The following is a 13,660-nucleotide window of genomic DNA, read 5'->3' on the forward strand; positions in this document are numbered from 1 at the left end:
CAGCCTGGAGCGGGAGCTTCGCTTTCCTGCTCCCTACTTCCTCCTCCCGGGCTTGGCCCACACCTGGCCTAGGGTACAGGAGTCAGGTCCTTGGAAAGTTCCCATTATCTTAAGGATGGCTCAACGGGGGGCAGACCAATGAGAAGGGCCTTGGGTTTCCTCCTCCAACCCCTGTGACATTCACAAGAGTCCTTTTGCATTTCAAAGGCCTAACTCGGGACAAGGAAGAAGCAGGGCTCTGCTGGTGATGCACAAAAATGCATAAAAGGACAAAGCGCCCTTAAAAGCAGGGAGCAGAAGAGAAAGCAGAAAGCAGAAAGCCCGAAGAGGGAGAGGGTCTCCTAGGATAGCACAGAGGGGATGCCGTCAGAGGCCCTTGAGAGTCTGGAATTGGAGTCTCATGGGTGGGATGGTGGGATCACTATGTTCAGATGATTGTGGTTCCAAACTTAAAAAAAAAAAACTCAGGACCCCTTGTTGTCTTAAAAGTCATAGAAGCAGAACACAGGATATTTACAGTAGTGGAAGCACTCTGTAGGATGCTTTAAAAACAAAGTTCAACCAAGTACATTTGAAGATGTAACTGGCTTCATTAAACAGTGGGCAGCATCGCAGCCAGCGAGGGGAAGGATTCTCCCAGGAGTTGTACCAGAAGGAAGGTTTTTATAGGAAGGAGGGGTGCGGCCAGAAAGTTATTAAGCAAAAGAAAAGGACTGTTGGAGGCGTGGTCACTTAGTGAGGCCGTTGGGGAGGTGGGGTGGAGAGCGGGGAGGGGGTGGCCTTATCAGGCCTCATCTTCCTTTGGAATGGGGAGGGCCCTTGTGGCAGATCACCTCACTCAGCAGAACATTCCTGACTGACTAGTTAAGGCTGCGATATTTTTTTTATGTTTTATTTATTTCTGAGAGAGAGAGAGAGAGACAGCATGAACAGGGGAGGGGCAGAGAGAGAGGGAGACACAGAATCCGAAGCAGGCTCCAGGCTCTGAGCAGGCTGTCAGCACAGAGCCCGACGCGGGGTTCGAACCCACGAACCGTGAGATCATGACCTGAGCCGAAGTCTGATGTTTAACTGACGGAGCCACCCAGGCGCCCCACGGCTGCGATTTTGAGGGAGGTGGAAACTGCAATTAGATTAGGTATAGCTCCAGTTGGGTGACTTGGCCAAAGTGATGCTATTTTGGGCCTGTGGTTTTCTTTTTCACAATAGTATTGTAGGGGAGGAAGGGCTTCCCTCTACCTTCCCAGGTGTAATAGCCTGGGTTTATGACATAAACTGACAGCAGGTGCATTACCAGGAGGATATGTATGCAAATGTATTAATTTTTATTATCATGTGCATGAGGGCATCACAAAAGAAAAGCAGTGAGATTGGAGTTTATATTAAGATCTTCCTGGGGAAGAAGACTTAGGGGAGAGTAAATCAGTTTTAGAAAAGACGGATGGGCCCTTTGGAAGAGTAAATGGGAGGAAGGATGGAGTGTGACAAAGTCTGGGTGTGGTGTTGGCTTCTAGCCTCCTCTCCGGAGATAAGAGTCAAACCTCCCTGGATGATCAGACTCCTAGGGAGGGGATTTATGACAAGGGAATTTTCTTTTGCCTACGAAAGGAGGCGGATAAGGGGGGGGCGGGGGAGGTCAGAGAAAGTCTCTCCCTGCACTTTCTGTTTTTCAAGTGCCCTCCGCTCAAAATAGCCAGTATGCCAAAGTGCATAGTTTGGGTTGTGCTCAACTCCTTCACGGTGATAATGGGTGCATGTCATTATGCACTTGTCCAGAATCACAGATCGCACAACAGCGAGGCTGAACTCTGATGTGAACCGTGGACTTTGGGTGATTGCGGCAGGTCAGTGTAGGCTCATCAGCTGTAATAAATGAACCACTCGGGTGTGGATGTTGATAATGGGGGAGACTGTCCGTGTGGGAAGGGTGGGAACAACCTCTGTACTTTCTCCTCAGTTTTGCTGTGACCCTAAAGCTGCTCTAAAAATAGTCTGTTACAGGGGCGCCTGGGTGGCTTAGTCGGTTAAGCGTCCGACTTTCGCTTAGGTCATGATCTCGTGGTTCGTGGGTTCGAGCCCCGCGTCGGGCTCTGTGCTGGCTGCCAGCTCAGAGCCTGGAGCCTGTTTCAGAGTCTGTGACTCCCTCTCTCTCTGACCCTCCCCTGCTCACGCTGTCTCTCTCTCTCTCTCCTAGAAATAAATAAAACATTAAAAAAAATTATCAAAAATATAGTCTGTTACAAGAACAAAAAGCTGTAGAAAATGCGCTTGAAGCACTTTTGTTTGTATGTAGTCAGGGGGCAAGACTTCCTGTCCCCTTAAAGGGTCCTTCTAGTCAGACTAAGTCAGACTGACAGAAAACAGGTTCACAGGAGAAAGTCACATTTACCAGGTGGATACAGGGAGTCCACACGCACATGAAAATTCCGAAGACACTCAGGCATGAGTTACGCATGTCATTCTGAACTAAGGAGAAGGGGGTGCGGGTCTGGGACCCCAAAGGCAAGGAATGCAGTTCACAGGAAGACGAGCCGAGTAAACAGAGGTTTGCTGGGCCGCTCAGAAACAGTGGGACCTAGAGGACTTTGATCAGACAAGGTCTTGCGGGCTTCCTTATCCACCACTCCCACCTCACCGAATAAGCACAGTTATCTGTGCTGACAACTCTCTCTCTGCAGCAGATGCTCTGTCTAAATTCCTTTTAGGCAGTTAAGGGGGGAGCTTTTCCTGGATCTCCTCGCTTTCCATTGCTTTTTAACTCAAGACAATTTTTATGCCAAAGTGGCCCATCTGGAGTCGGCCTGACCTTGGCCCCTACAGTGTGCCTGCCATATTTATCCATGTGCACCATATTTAAAATTAAAACTGAGAAATTTCCAAAAATACTTATTAGTTCAGTAACTTAGAAAGAACAATAATAACCCAATGATTACCTGTTCATATTAATGACATATTTTAGGACAAATAACTATATCTTCAAAACACAACAAGATACACTTAGTTAAAAGAATGGCATTATTTTATAGTTTCATACCTCTCTAATGTTTGGCTTGATATGTCACTCCAAACTCTGCCTTTTTGGTATATTAATAATTTTGGGCTAAAGCCCAGTGAGAATCAGCAGGCTTAGGAAAAACTCTACAAACAGGGCTCAAGTTTTCCTTTTGTAAAGGGAATTTACATTTCTAAAAGAAATTTCCAATTGTAGATATATCTCCCTCTCCCTTACCAGGAAAACGATTTAACAACCCATACTGGTGGAGAGGAAAATAAAATCTGCACTGCAAACTCTCTTTTCTTTCTTTCTTTCTTTCTTTCTTTCTTTCTTTCTTTCTTTCTTTCTTTCTTTCTTTCTTTCTTTCTTTCTTTTCCTTTCTTTCTTTCTTTCTTTCTTTCTTTCTTTCTTTCTTTCTTTCTTTCTTTCTTTCTTTCTTTCTTTCTTTCTCTCTCTCTCTCTCTCTCTCTCTCTCTCTCTCTTTCTTTCGGAGAGAGAGTGTGTATGAGCAGGGGAGGGGCAGAGAGAGAGGAAGAGACAGAGTCCCAAGCAGGCTCCACACCACTGTAAGCAGGGCACCAACTCACAAACTATGGGATCATGACCTGAGCAGAAAACCAAGAGTTGGATGCTTAGCAGAATGAGTCACCCAGGCGCCCCAGTCGTTTTTTTTGTTTTGTTTTGTTTTGTTTTAAGGATTTTGTTTTTAAGTAATCTCCACGCACAACATGGGGCTCAGACTTAAAACCACAAGATCAAGAGTTGCATGCTCTATCCACGGAGCCAGCCAGGCGCCCCTGTTTTTTGTCAGTCTAACTTATAGAGCCCCCCAGCTTGATAATCGCAGATGGGTAAAGGAAAGAGACTTTTTCCCTTCCTTGCACCCTTCATTGACAGTGCCCCCCCATTCATTTTTCTATAAAATTTACATTTTTTTTTAAACACTTTGGCACTAGGTTTATTTGAAATTTATTTGGGCTTCACTTGTAAACACATAACACAACACATTCGCTTGATATTTATGGAGCCCTTTTCGTGAGCAACGAGTTGTGCTGGCTGTTGGGGTGAAAGCAGGAAAAGGGGGAGACGCAGTTCTGTCCTCACGGTGTGTATAACCCAGCAGAGGGGACACATTCTAGACTGGTTACTCCCATTGCCATCAGCAGTGGGAGGGAGAAATACCGTGCGCTCAGATGTTATGGGACAATGAAGGGGGTCCAGGTTTTAAATGGGCCCTGCGGAGGAGGGCTTAGCTAGGCTGTGCCAGGAACATTTTTCAGGGGATGCAAATGCCCAACGCAGAAACGTGGGGCATAAAGACCAACATGGGTTCACGACTGGCCGAGTCTGGAGCGAGGTGAAACAGCACGGCGCTTTTAGGAAGGTGGCATTTGGAATTGTCGCACCTGAATCGTTGTAGTTGAGAGCGCGGGGGGATAAGAGCATAATTATACCGCTGTGTCAATGCTGCAGTAGGTCAGAGAAGCTCTGTTTTCATGGCTGGTCCTGCTAAGGTTTTATAAAGGTAAGGGATCATATTTACACGTTTGAAAGCTCACTCTGGGGGCAGCATGGAAGATGGGCTGAGAGAAAGGGAGTGAGGTGGGAGCAAGAAGTCTTCTGCAATAACAATACAGGTGAGAAATGGTGAGGACCCGATTGAGGGTGGGTAGAAGGGGCAGATTTAAGGAATGTCTGGTGAAACATTTGAGACTAGCTTATGGACTGGCGGGATGAATTCTCCCACAGTCAGGGGATATGTCCTGAACAGTCTGCACAGCTCTAAGTGGCACCATGGTGGTTACCGTAATCTCTGTGAATAGCAGTGCAGATTTGTGCAGTGCACAGCCTGGGCAGCCTGACACACCAGCTCTGACTCTAAATTCACCTGCTTCTATTACTTTTGAAACTTGGAGACTTTATCCAACTATCTACCTATTTATTTACTTTAATCTTTTAAAAATGTTTATTTATTTTGAGAGAGAGAGAGAGAAAAAGCATGCATGTAAGCCAGGGAGGGGGAGAGAGAGGGAGAGAGAGAGAGAATCCCAAGCAAGCCCTATGCTCAGTGTGGATCCCAATGCAGGGCTTGATCTCATGACTGTGGGATCATGACCTGAGCCGAAATCAAGAGCTGGACGCTTATGGGGCTCCTCGGTGGCTCATTTGGTTAAGTATCTGACTTCAGCTCAGGCCATGATCTCACAGTTTGTGAACAGAACCCCACATTAGGCTCTCCACTGTCAGCACAGAGCCCACTTGAGATTCTGTTTCCTTCTCTCTCTGCCTCTTCCCCACTTGCACTCTCTCTCAAAAATAAAGAAACCTTAGGGGCACCTGGGTGGCTCAGTCGGTTAAGCGTCCAACTTTAGCTCAGGTCATGATCTCATGGTTCGTGGGTTTTAGCCCCATGTCGGGCTCTTTGCTGACAGCTAGCTCAGAGCCTGGAGCCTGCTTCAGATTCTGTGTCTCCCTCTCTCTCTGACCCTCCCCTGCTCATGCTATCTCTATCTCTCTCTCAAAAATAAATAAAACATTAAAAAAATTAAAAAGATAAAAAATAAACATTAAAAAAAGAAAAAAAAAAGAGTTGAATGCTTAACTGACTGAGCCACCCAGGTGCCCCTGAACCTTGGAGATTAACTTAAAGGTCTTTTTCTCTTATGGTTTTCTTTAAGCCACTTTCTTTTGGAAAAATCTCAGTTAGCACTAAAGGGAGGAGTAGGAAATAAAAATATCGGGGCAGTGGCATGGTCTTTTTTTTCCGTATAAATTAGCCACCTTTTCCACTTAACTTGGCAGAAATAAGAGCTAAAACCTTCGAGGTCAAGATGAAGTGCTACTAATGTTCCCACAAATCACAGAAACAGAAGTGAAACGTAGCTGCCTGCCTTGCACTCGTATTTATTCATACCTGGATGGAGCCTGAACGGGGCTGACATTTCAGAGGAGAAGGATGTCTTTGGGAGCTAATTTTCCTGCCGGGTACAAGTGCTTCACCCAACAATTTACATTAAGTCTTCAGTAAACAGCTCAATAAATCTGTCCTGGTTTATTGGCGTAAACACTCTAGTTCTGACTTACTATTTCTACAAGAATAGAAATGGTCTCTTTCTTTTTTTGTCACTGAACGTTTTTACCCATTTACCAACCTTCCTCTACTTCCCCCACCCCCTGAACCCAGGCAGCCACTTTTGTACTGTTTCTATGAATTTGAATTCTATGTTATCTCTTGTCTTTTTCTTTAAAAAATTTTTTTTAAATGTTTATTTCTGAGAGAGAGAGACAGAGCACCAGCAGACAGAGCCGGAGATAGCATCTGAAGCAGGCTCCAGGCTCTGAGCTGTCAGCACAGAGCCTGATGCAGGGCTCAAACTCACAAGGTGTAAGATCATGACTTGACACTTAACCTACTGAGCCACCCAGGCATCCCTACTCTGGTCTTTTTGATGATAGCTATTCTAACAGTGTGAGATGATACCTCGTTGTGGTTTAGATTTGCATTTTCCTGATGATAGGTGTTGAACATTTTTTTTTGGTACCTCTTGGTCATTTGTGTATCTTCTTTGGAAAAAACGTCTGTTTAGGTCCTTTGCCCATTTTGAATTGCTTTCCTTTTTTTTTTTACTACTGAGTTTTAGGAGTTCCTTGTGTTTTTTGATTAACCCTTTATCAGATATGTGGTTTTCAAATATTTCCTTCTATTCTGTTTCCTTTTCATTTTCTTGATGGTTTCCTTCGTTGTGCAAAAGGTTCTTATTTTGATGTAGTCCCTGTTGTTTATTTTTGCTTTTGTTGCCTTTTCTTTTCATGCCAGATCCAAAAAGTCATTGCCAAGACTGATGTCAAGGAGCTAACCCCTGTGTTTTTTTCTGGGAGTTTTATAGTTTCAGGTCTTAGGTTCAAGTTTTTAATCCACTTTGACTTGATTCTTAAGTTTGGTATAAATAGGGGTCCAGTTTCACTCTTTTGTATGTGGCTGTCTAGTTTTCCCGATACTTATTAAGAGATATCTTTTTCCTACTGTATATTCTTAGCTCCTTTGCTGTAGGTTAATTGGCCATATATGTGAGTTTATTTCTGGGCTCTCAATTTCATCCCATTGACCTATGTGTTTGCTTTATGCTAATACTATACCATTGGGGTTTTTAAAAGTTTTTAATATTTATCTTAGAGAGACAGAGTGTGAGGGGGGTAGAGGCAGAGAGAGACACACAGCATCTGAAACACACTCCAGTACCTGAGCTGTCAGCACAGAGCCTGATGTGGAACTTGAACCCATGAACCGCGAGATCATGACCCGAGCTGAAGTCAGACGCTTAACTGACTGAGCCACCCAGGCACACCATTGTTTTGATTACTCTAACTTTACAGTATAGTTGGAAATTAGTAAGTATGATGCCTTCTGCTTTGTTCTTTCTTAAGATGGCTTTGGCTGGTCAGGTTCTTTTGTGACTCCATACAGATCATACGATTATTTGTTCTGTTTCTAAGAACGACGCTACTGGAATTTTGACAGGGATTTCACCAAATCTGTAGATCATTTTGTGTAGTTTGGACATTTTAACAATATTAATTCTTTTCATCCATGAATACAGAATAGTTTTATGTTTATTTGTATCTTCTTTAATTTCTTTACTCAATGTCTTCTGGTTTTCAGTGTACAAGTCTCTCATTTTGTTCGTTAAATTCATTCCTAAGTATTTAATCCTTCTGGTGTTGTACATGGCATTGCTTCCAGGGCGCCTGGGTGGCTTAGTCGGTTAAGCATCCGACTTTCGCTTAGGTCATGATCTCGCGGTTCGTGGGTTCGAGCCCCGCGTCGGGCTCTGTGCTGACTGCCAGCTCAGAGCCTGGAGCCTGTTTCAGTCTGTGACTCCCTCTCTCTGACCCTCCCCTGCTCACGCTGTCTCTCTCTCTCTCTCCTAGAAATAAATAAAACATTTAAAAAAAAATGGCATTGCTTCCTGAATTTGTCTTTCTGATACTTCATTGCTGCTGTATGAAAACACAACTGATTTTTGTGTATTGATTTTGTGTCCTGCATCTTTACTGAAACTATTTAAAACTGCAAACAGTTCTTTGTTGGAATCTCTAAGGTTTTCTCTACAGTCATGTCATTTGCAAATAATGACAGCTCTACTTTTTCCTTTCCTTTGTTTCTTTTTCTTGCTTACTTGCTCTGGCTAGGTCTTCTAATAGTGTGTTGAATAAAAATGGGGAGAGAGGCATTCTTGTCTTGTTCCTGATCTTAGAGGAAAATCTCTGTGTTTCGCTTTTGAGTATGATGTTAACCGTGGGCATGCCATATATGACCTTTATCATGTTGAGATATTTTCCTTCTCTGCCCAGTTTTTCTTTCTCTTCTTTCTTTCTTTTCTTCCTTCCTTCTTTCTTACTTTCTTTTTTTCTACCTACCTACCTACCTACCTACCATCTATCTATCTCTCCATTCTTAAGAAAGCATGAGCAGGGGAGGCGTAGAGAGAGAGGCCAAAAGAGAGAATCCCAAGCAGGCTCTGCATTGTCACCACGGAGCCTGACATGGGGCTCAAACCCATGAACCTTGAGATTATGACCTGAGCCGACATCAAGTTAGTTGCTTAACTGACTGCGGCACCCAGGCACCCCTCCTTCTCTACCCAGTTTCTTGGGGGGTTAAAACATTCTATGTCTTAATTAATATATCCAAAAAAGGTGGACTGTGTGAACTCAGATTCTGCTAGCAGACATCAGAATATAATGACCTCAGTTTTATGTATTCCAAAGGGGCCATTGACTGGGATCTTTAGCATATTATGGATAATTAAGTCAAACCAAGGATTTGAAAGCATTTCTTACTGTTGTAAGATGTCTAACAGTAATGTGATGTAATACCTGACAATAGTTGTGCACAGAAAGACGGTCATGAAGTCATAGCTTTGAACAACAGGAAAAAATGTATGTCATTCATACCAGGGCCCCTCCTTCCCCTTCTGGTATGTGACTATTTCCGTTTACAAAAGATAAACCCATGCCAAGAATTCAACTGGACATGACCTAAAGTTATTTTAATCCTGGTGTGTACCTTGGCGGTGTGAAGCCTGCCTTCCTTGACAACTTTGCCTAGTCCGTCCACACAAACTTCACATTTACGCATGTAGGTCTCTCTTTAGATGTAGCAGTAGGGCTTACTACAATATGGGGGCAGGTATAGCTTAAGAAATATATTGTACACTTATTATTTAATACCATCTATCAAACTCAGTTAGGCCAAATTATTTTTAGAAGCTATGCAGAAGATGGAGTAAAATATAAGCACTGTAGGGGCCCTCGGGTGGCTCAGTTGGTTAACTCTTGACTTCGGCTCAGGTCATGATCTCAGTTTTGTGAGTTTGAGCCCCACGTCAGACTCTTCGCTGACAGCGCAGAGCTTGCTTGAGATTCTCCCCCTCTCTCTGCCCCTCCCCTGCTCATGCTCTGTCTTTCTCAAAAATAAATAATAAACTTTAAATATATACATATAAGCATTGTAAGGGGGCAAGAAAATTGTTCCAGGAAATCAGAATCTATCACCAAGGTAACAAAATGAGCATTTTGACTAAGTGTGAAGCTGAGTAGAGGATGTCATAGATAATACTTTGGGGGAAACTCCCAAACTTGCATATGAAATTGTGCTTTGCATGTGACAGTATTGATTATGTGTTAAGTGCTTTGCATGTGGGCCCAGGTGCCATGGGTCAGACATCCCCATTTTAAATTAAAATGTTTTTAATGTTTTATTTGTTTCTGAGAGAAAGAGACAGTGTGAGCAGCGGAAGGGCAGAGAGAGAGGGAGACACAGAATCTGAAGCAGGCTCCAGGCTCTGAGCTGTCAGCACACAGCCAGATGTGGAGCTCGAACCCACAAACGGTGAGATCATGACCTGAGCCGAAGTCAGACGCTTAACTGACTGAGCCACCCAGGTGCCCCAGACATCCCCATTTTATAGGTGAGAAAAGTGAGGCTACTGCCAACAAGTAAGTCAGTAGCAGAGTTTGGATACTTTTTTTATTTAAAAAAAAATTTTTAATGTTTTTTTTTAAATTTATTTCTTGAGAGAGANTTTTATAGGTAATAAAAGTGAGGCTTCTGCCAACAAATAAGTCAGTAGCAGAGTTTGGATACTTTTTTTATATTAAAAATTTTTTTAATGTTTTTTAAAAAATTTATTTCTTGAGAGAGAGAGACAGCATGAGCAGGGGAGGGTCAGAGAGAGAGGGAGACACAGAATCTGAAACAGGCTCCAGGCTCTGAGCTGGCTATCAACACAGAGCCCGACACGGGGCTCAAACCCTCGAACTGCGAGATCATGACCTGAGCCAAAGTTGGATGCTTAACCGACTGAGCCACCCAGGTGCCCCTGGATACATTTTTTAAATTCTAATACAAAAATCTTAGGTTCTCTTTTACGGGCCCCAGTGCGTATCTGGATCCTCAAAGCAGAGGAAAAGAAGTCCTTCTGGGAAGTGACCTTTTCAAGTGGCCAGGGGCTCTATCCACTGATTGTTGTATATTGAAGCAAATCATAATAGAAAGCTTCCTAAACTTATTGTGATATTTTCTTGCCTCCTTTAACATGTAATACTGAACACTTACAACTTTTTCCTGAAAACTCATCCTTAGCGTGGGTGACCCCATAAATGTGATGATGCTCCCCGGGTTGGAGGTGTGGGAGGCTCCTGGCCCCGCACTGTGAGGCTTTTCCAGTTTGCTGGTCATAAATTGTTTTTATGCCTGCCTCGGGACTGTTTTTGTGGTTGTAATTCTCCCACAGCCTTAGACAGGATGCTCCCAGGGCCTTCGAACCTAAATAGTTGAGCCAGTCAGCATTATTTGTAAAGTAAAAGTAAATAGGCCTGAAAAGCTAGCCCACAAGGAAAGTATTAAATCCCCTGGGGTGCCCAGGGGGCTGCATCTGTCTGACTCTTGCTTTTGGCTCAGGTCAGCATCTCACGGTTCTGATTCATGGGATTGAGCCCATGCCGGGCTCCAATCTGACAGCGCACAGCCTGCTTGCGAATCTCTCTCTGACCCTTCCCCGCTCCCACTCTATCTCAAAATAAATAAATTAATTAAAAAGAAATAGCACAGATCCCTTAACTTACATTCTCTGGTTATAGCAGCCTGATTAAATACATTTTTTATGTTGTGTCCCAGATAGGGGAGTGCATCACTTAACTAAATTCCAAGTAAGCAAGACGTGAAACTTTCATTAGAAGCAAGATATAGACACACACACATAAACATAACGCACACAATTTTATTTATTTTTCTCACTGGTACCGACCTACGACTCTTCAGAATTTCCACCCACACTAAAAAATAATTTTATTTTTGAAGAAAGGAAATTTTTAAATACCCACTTAGCATTTGTTTATATTGTTCTATTGTTAAGAGTCTTTTTTGCAGGGGTGTGAGGGTGGGGTACTTAGGTGGCTCAGTTGGTTAAACGTCCAACCCTTGGTTTTGGCTCAGGTCATGATCTTGTGATTTGTGAGTTCGAGCCCCACGTCTGGCTCTGTGCTGGGAACATGGAACCCGCCTGAGATTCTCTCTCTGCCCCTTCCTGCTCTCTCTCTCTCTTCTCTCTCTCAAAAATAAATAAGTAAAGCCTTCAAAAAAAAAAAAAGTTTTCTTCATGATCTCACAGTTCCTGAGCCCAGGCCCGAGCTGGGCTTTTCGCTGACAGCACAAGGCCTGCTTGGGATTCTCCCTCTCCCTCAAAATAAATAAACTTAAAAAATAACCAAACAGGAACATAACTTGAATTTTTAATGTTCCTGAGCTTTGTTTTTTTCATGTGTAAAATGGAGGTCAGTAAAGACTAAGATGAGGTGGTGTGGCAGGTATCTTAGTCCATTTGGGCTGCAATAACAGAATACCACAGACTTGGGTGGCTTATTAACAACCGAAATTTATTTCCCACGGCTCTGGAGGCTGGGAAGTCCAAGTTCAAGGCCCAGCAAATTCAGTATCTGGTGAAGTTCTGCTTCCCGGGTCCTAGATGGCTGTCTTCTCACTGAATCCTCATATGGTGGGAGGGGTTCCCTGGAGTCTCCATAAGAGCCTCTTAATTCCATTCAAGAGGCTCTGTCCTTATGATCTAATCACCTCCCCAAGGCCCCCACCTCTTAGCACCATCACACTGAGGGCCAGGATCCAGCGCAGGAATTTCGGGGGGATTTAGACATTCAGTCTACAGCACAAGTTCCCAAAAGCAAGCAAGGACACGATAAGATGGGTATTATATGAACTTGAATTCAACTGAAGTTCAAGTAGAACAATACCAATAACCATATTTACTCTATAACTTAAAAACATCATTCATTGTCATTGCCTCATCTACTAGAAGGAAATAAAACCAGCCTGTTAAGTTGGTCTGACAAGACCACTGAATGTCTGGACTGGGAACGGACTATATTCTTTTTTTAATGTGTATTTATTTTTGAGAGAGCAAGAGACAAGAGTGTGAGCAGGGAAGGGGCAGAGAGAGAGGGAGACACAGAATCTGAAGCAGGAGTCAGGCTCTGAGCTGTCAGCACAGAGCCCGATATAGGGCTTGAACTCATGAAGTATGAGATAATGACCTGAGCCGAAGTCGGACGCTTAATGGACTGAGCCACCCAGGCGCTCCTGGGAATGGACTATATGACTATATTCTATGCAGGTCCACACTCTCATTTAACACTAGGGGAAACTGAGGTCCAGGGAGTTTGTGAAACCCAACCAGAGACAGACAATCAGGACGCCACAGGTTTGCATAGACTTGTCACTGAGAAACCTTTCTTTCCCAAGAAGAGGTTGAACTAAGCAAGGGAAGGACGGGGGCTCTTTACATTAACATGAACATCGTTTTATTTATGTGGTTCTTTGTAATTTACAAAGCACCTCCTCACCCCCGTGACCTAGCTTATTACACTACTGACCTAGCTTATAATACTACACTCACGGGCTTATGAAGATGGCTTTTTCCATCTTGTCTCTGGGAGATTTTTTGCATTCTCAGACCTGTCCTATAGCAGCTGATTCTAGAAGTATCCTGAACTTAAAAAAAGAAAAAAAACACACACACACAAACACAGAGGCACCTGGGTGGATTAGTCGATTAAGCATCCGACTTTGGCTCAGGTCTTGATATCACAGCTGGTAAGTTCGAGCCCCATGTTGGGTTCTCTGCTGTCAGCATGGAGCCCACTCCAGATCTCTGTCCCTGTCTCTTTCTGCTCCTCCTCTGCTCATGCTCTCTCTCTTGCTCTCTCAAAAATAAAATAAACATTTAAAAAATATATTAAAAAATACACACACACACAATTAATGAAATGTGTGCATATGGACATCTCTGTGGAAGAAAAGGCATCAGAGCCCCCGAGTCTTCTGTGCAGTACACACCCTGGCAGACACCAAGTGCAGACAGAATGATCTTTGGTTTGAGAACTCCTGAATGTCAGTGACACTTTCACAGCAAAGGGCTCAGAAACGTTTACATTTTCAAGAGGCGTGGCAGGCAGCATTTAGAGGCAACTCTTTAATGAGGCTTATTGGGGACAGAAAGGTGAGGCCGGCCAGTCACTGTTCACGTGGCTTTTTACGTTTAGTCCTTCAGGGAATGAACTGTGAAATCAAGTTACTTTTCTCCACCCCCC

Source organism: Crocuta crocuta, unplaced genomic scaffold, assembly GCF_008692635.1.
Source record: "Crocuta crocuta isolate KB4526 unplaced genomic scaffold, BGI_CrCroc_1.0 scaffold41, whole genome shotgun sequence".
Lineage (NCBI taxonomy): Eukaryota > Metazoa > Chordata > Mammalia > Carnivora > Hyaenidae > Crocuta > Crocuta crocuta.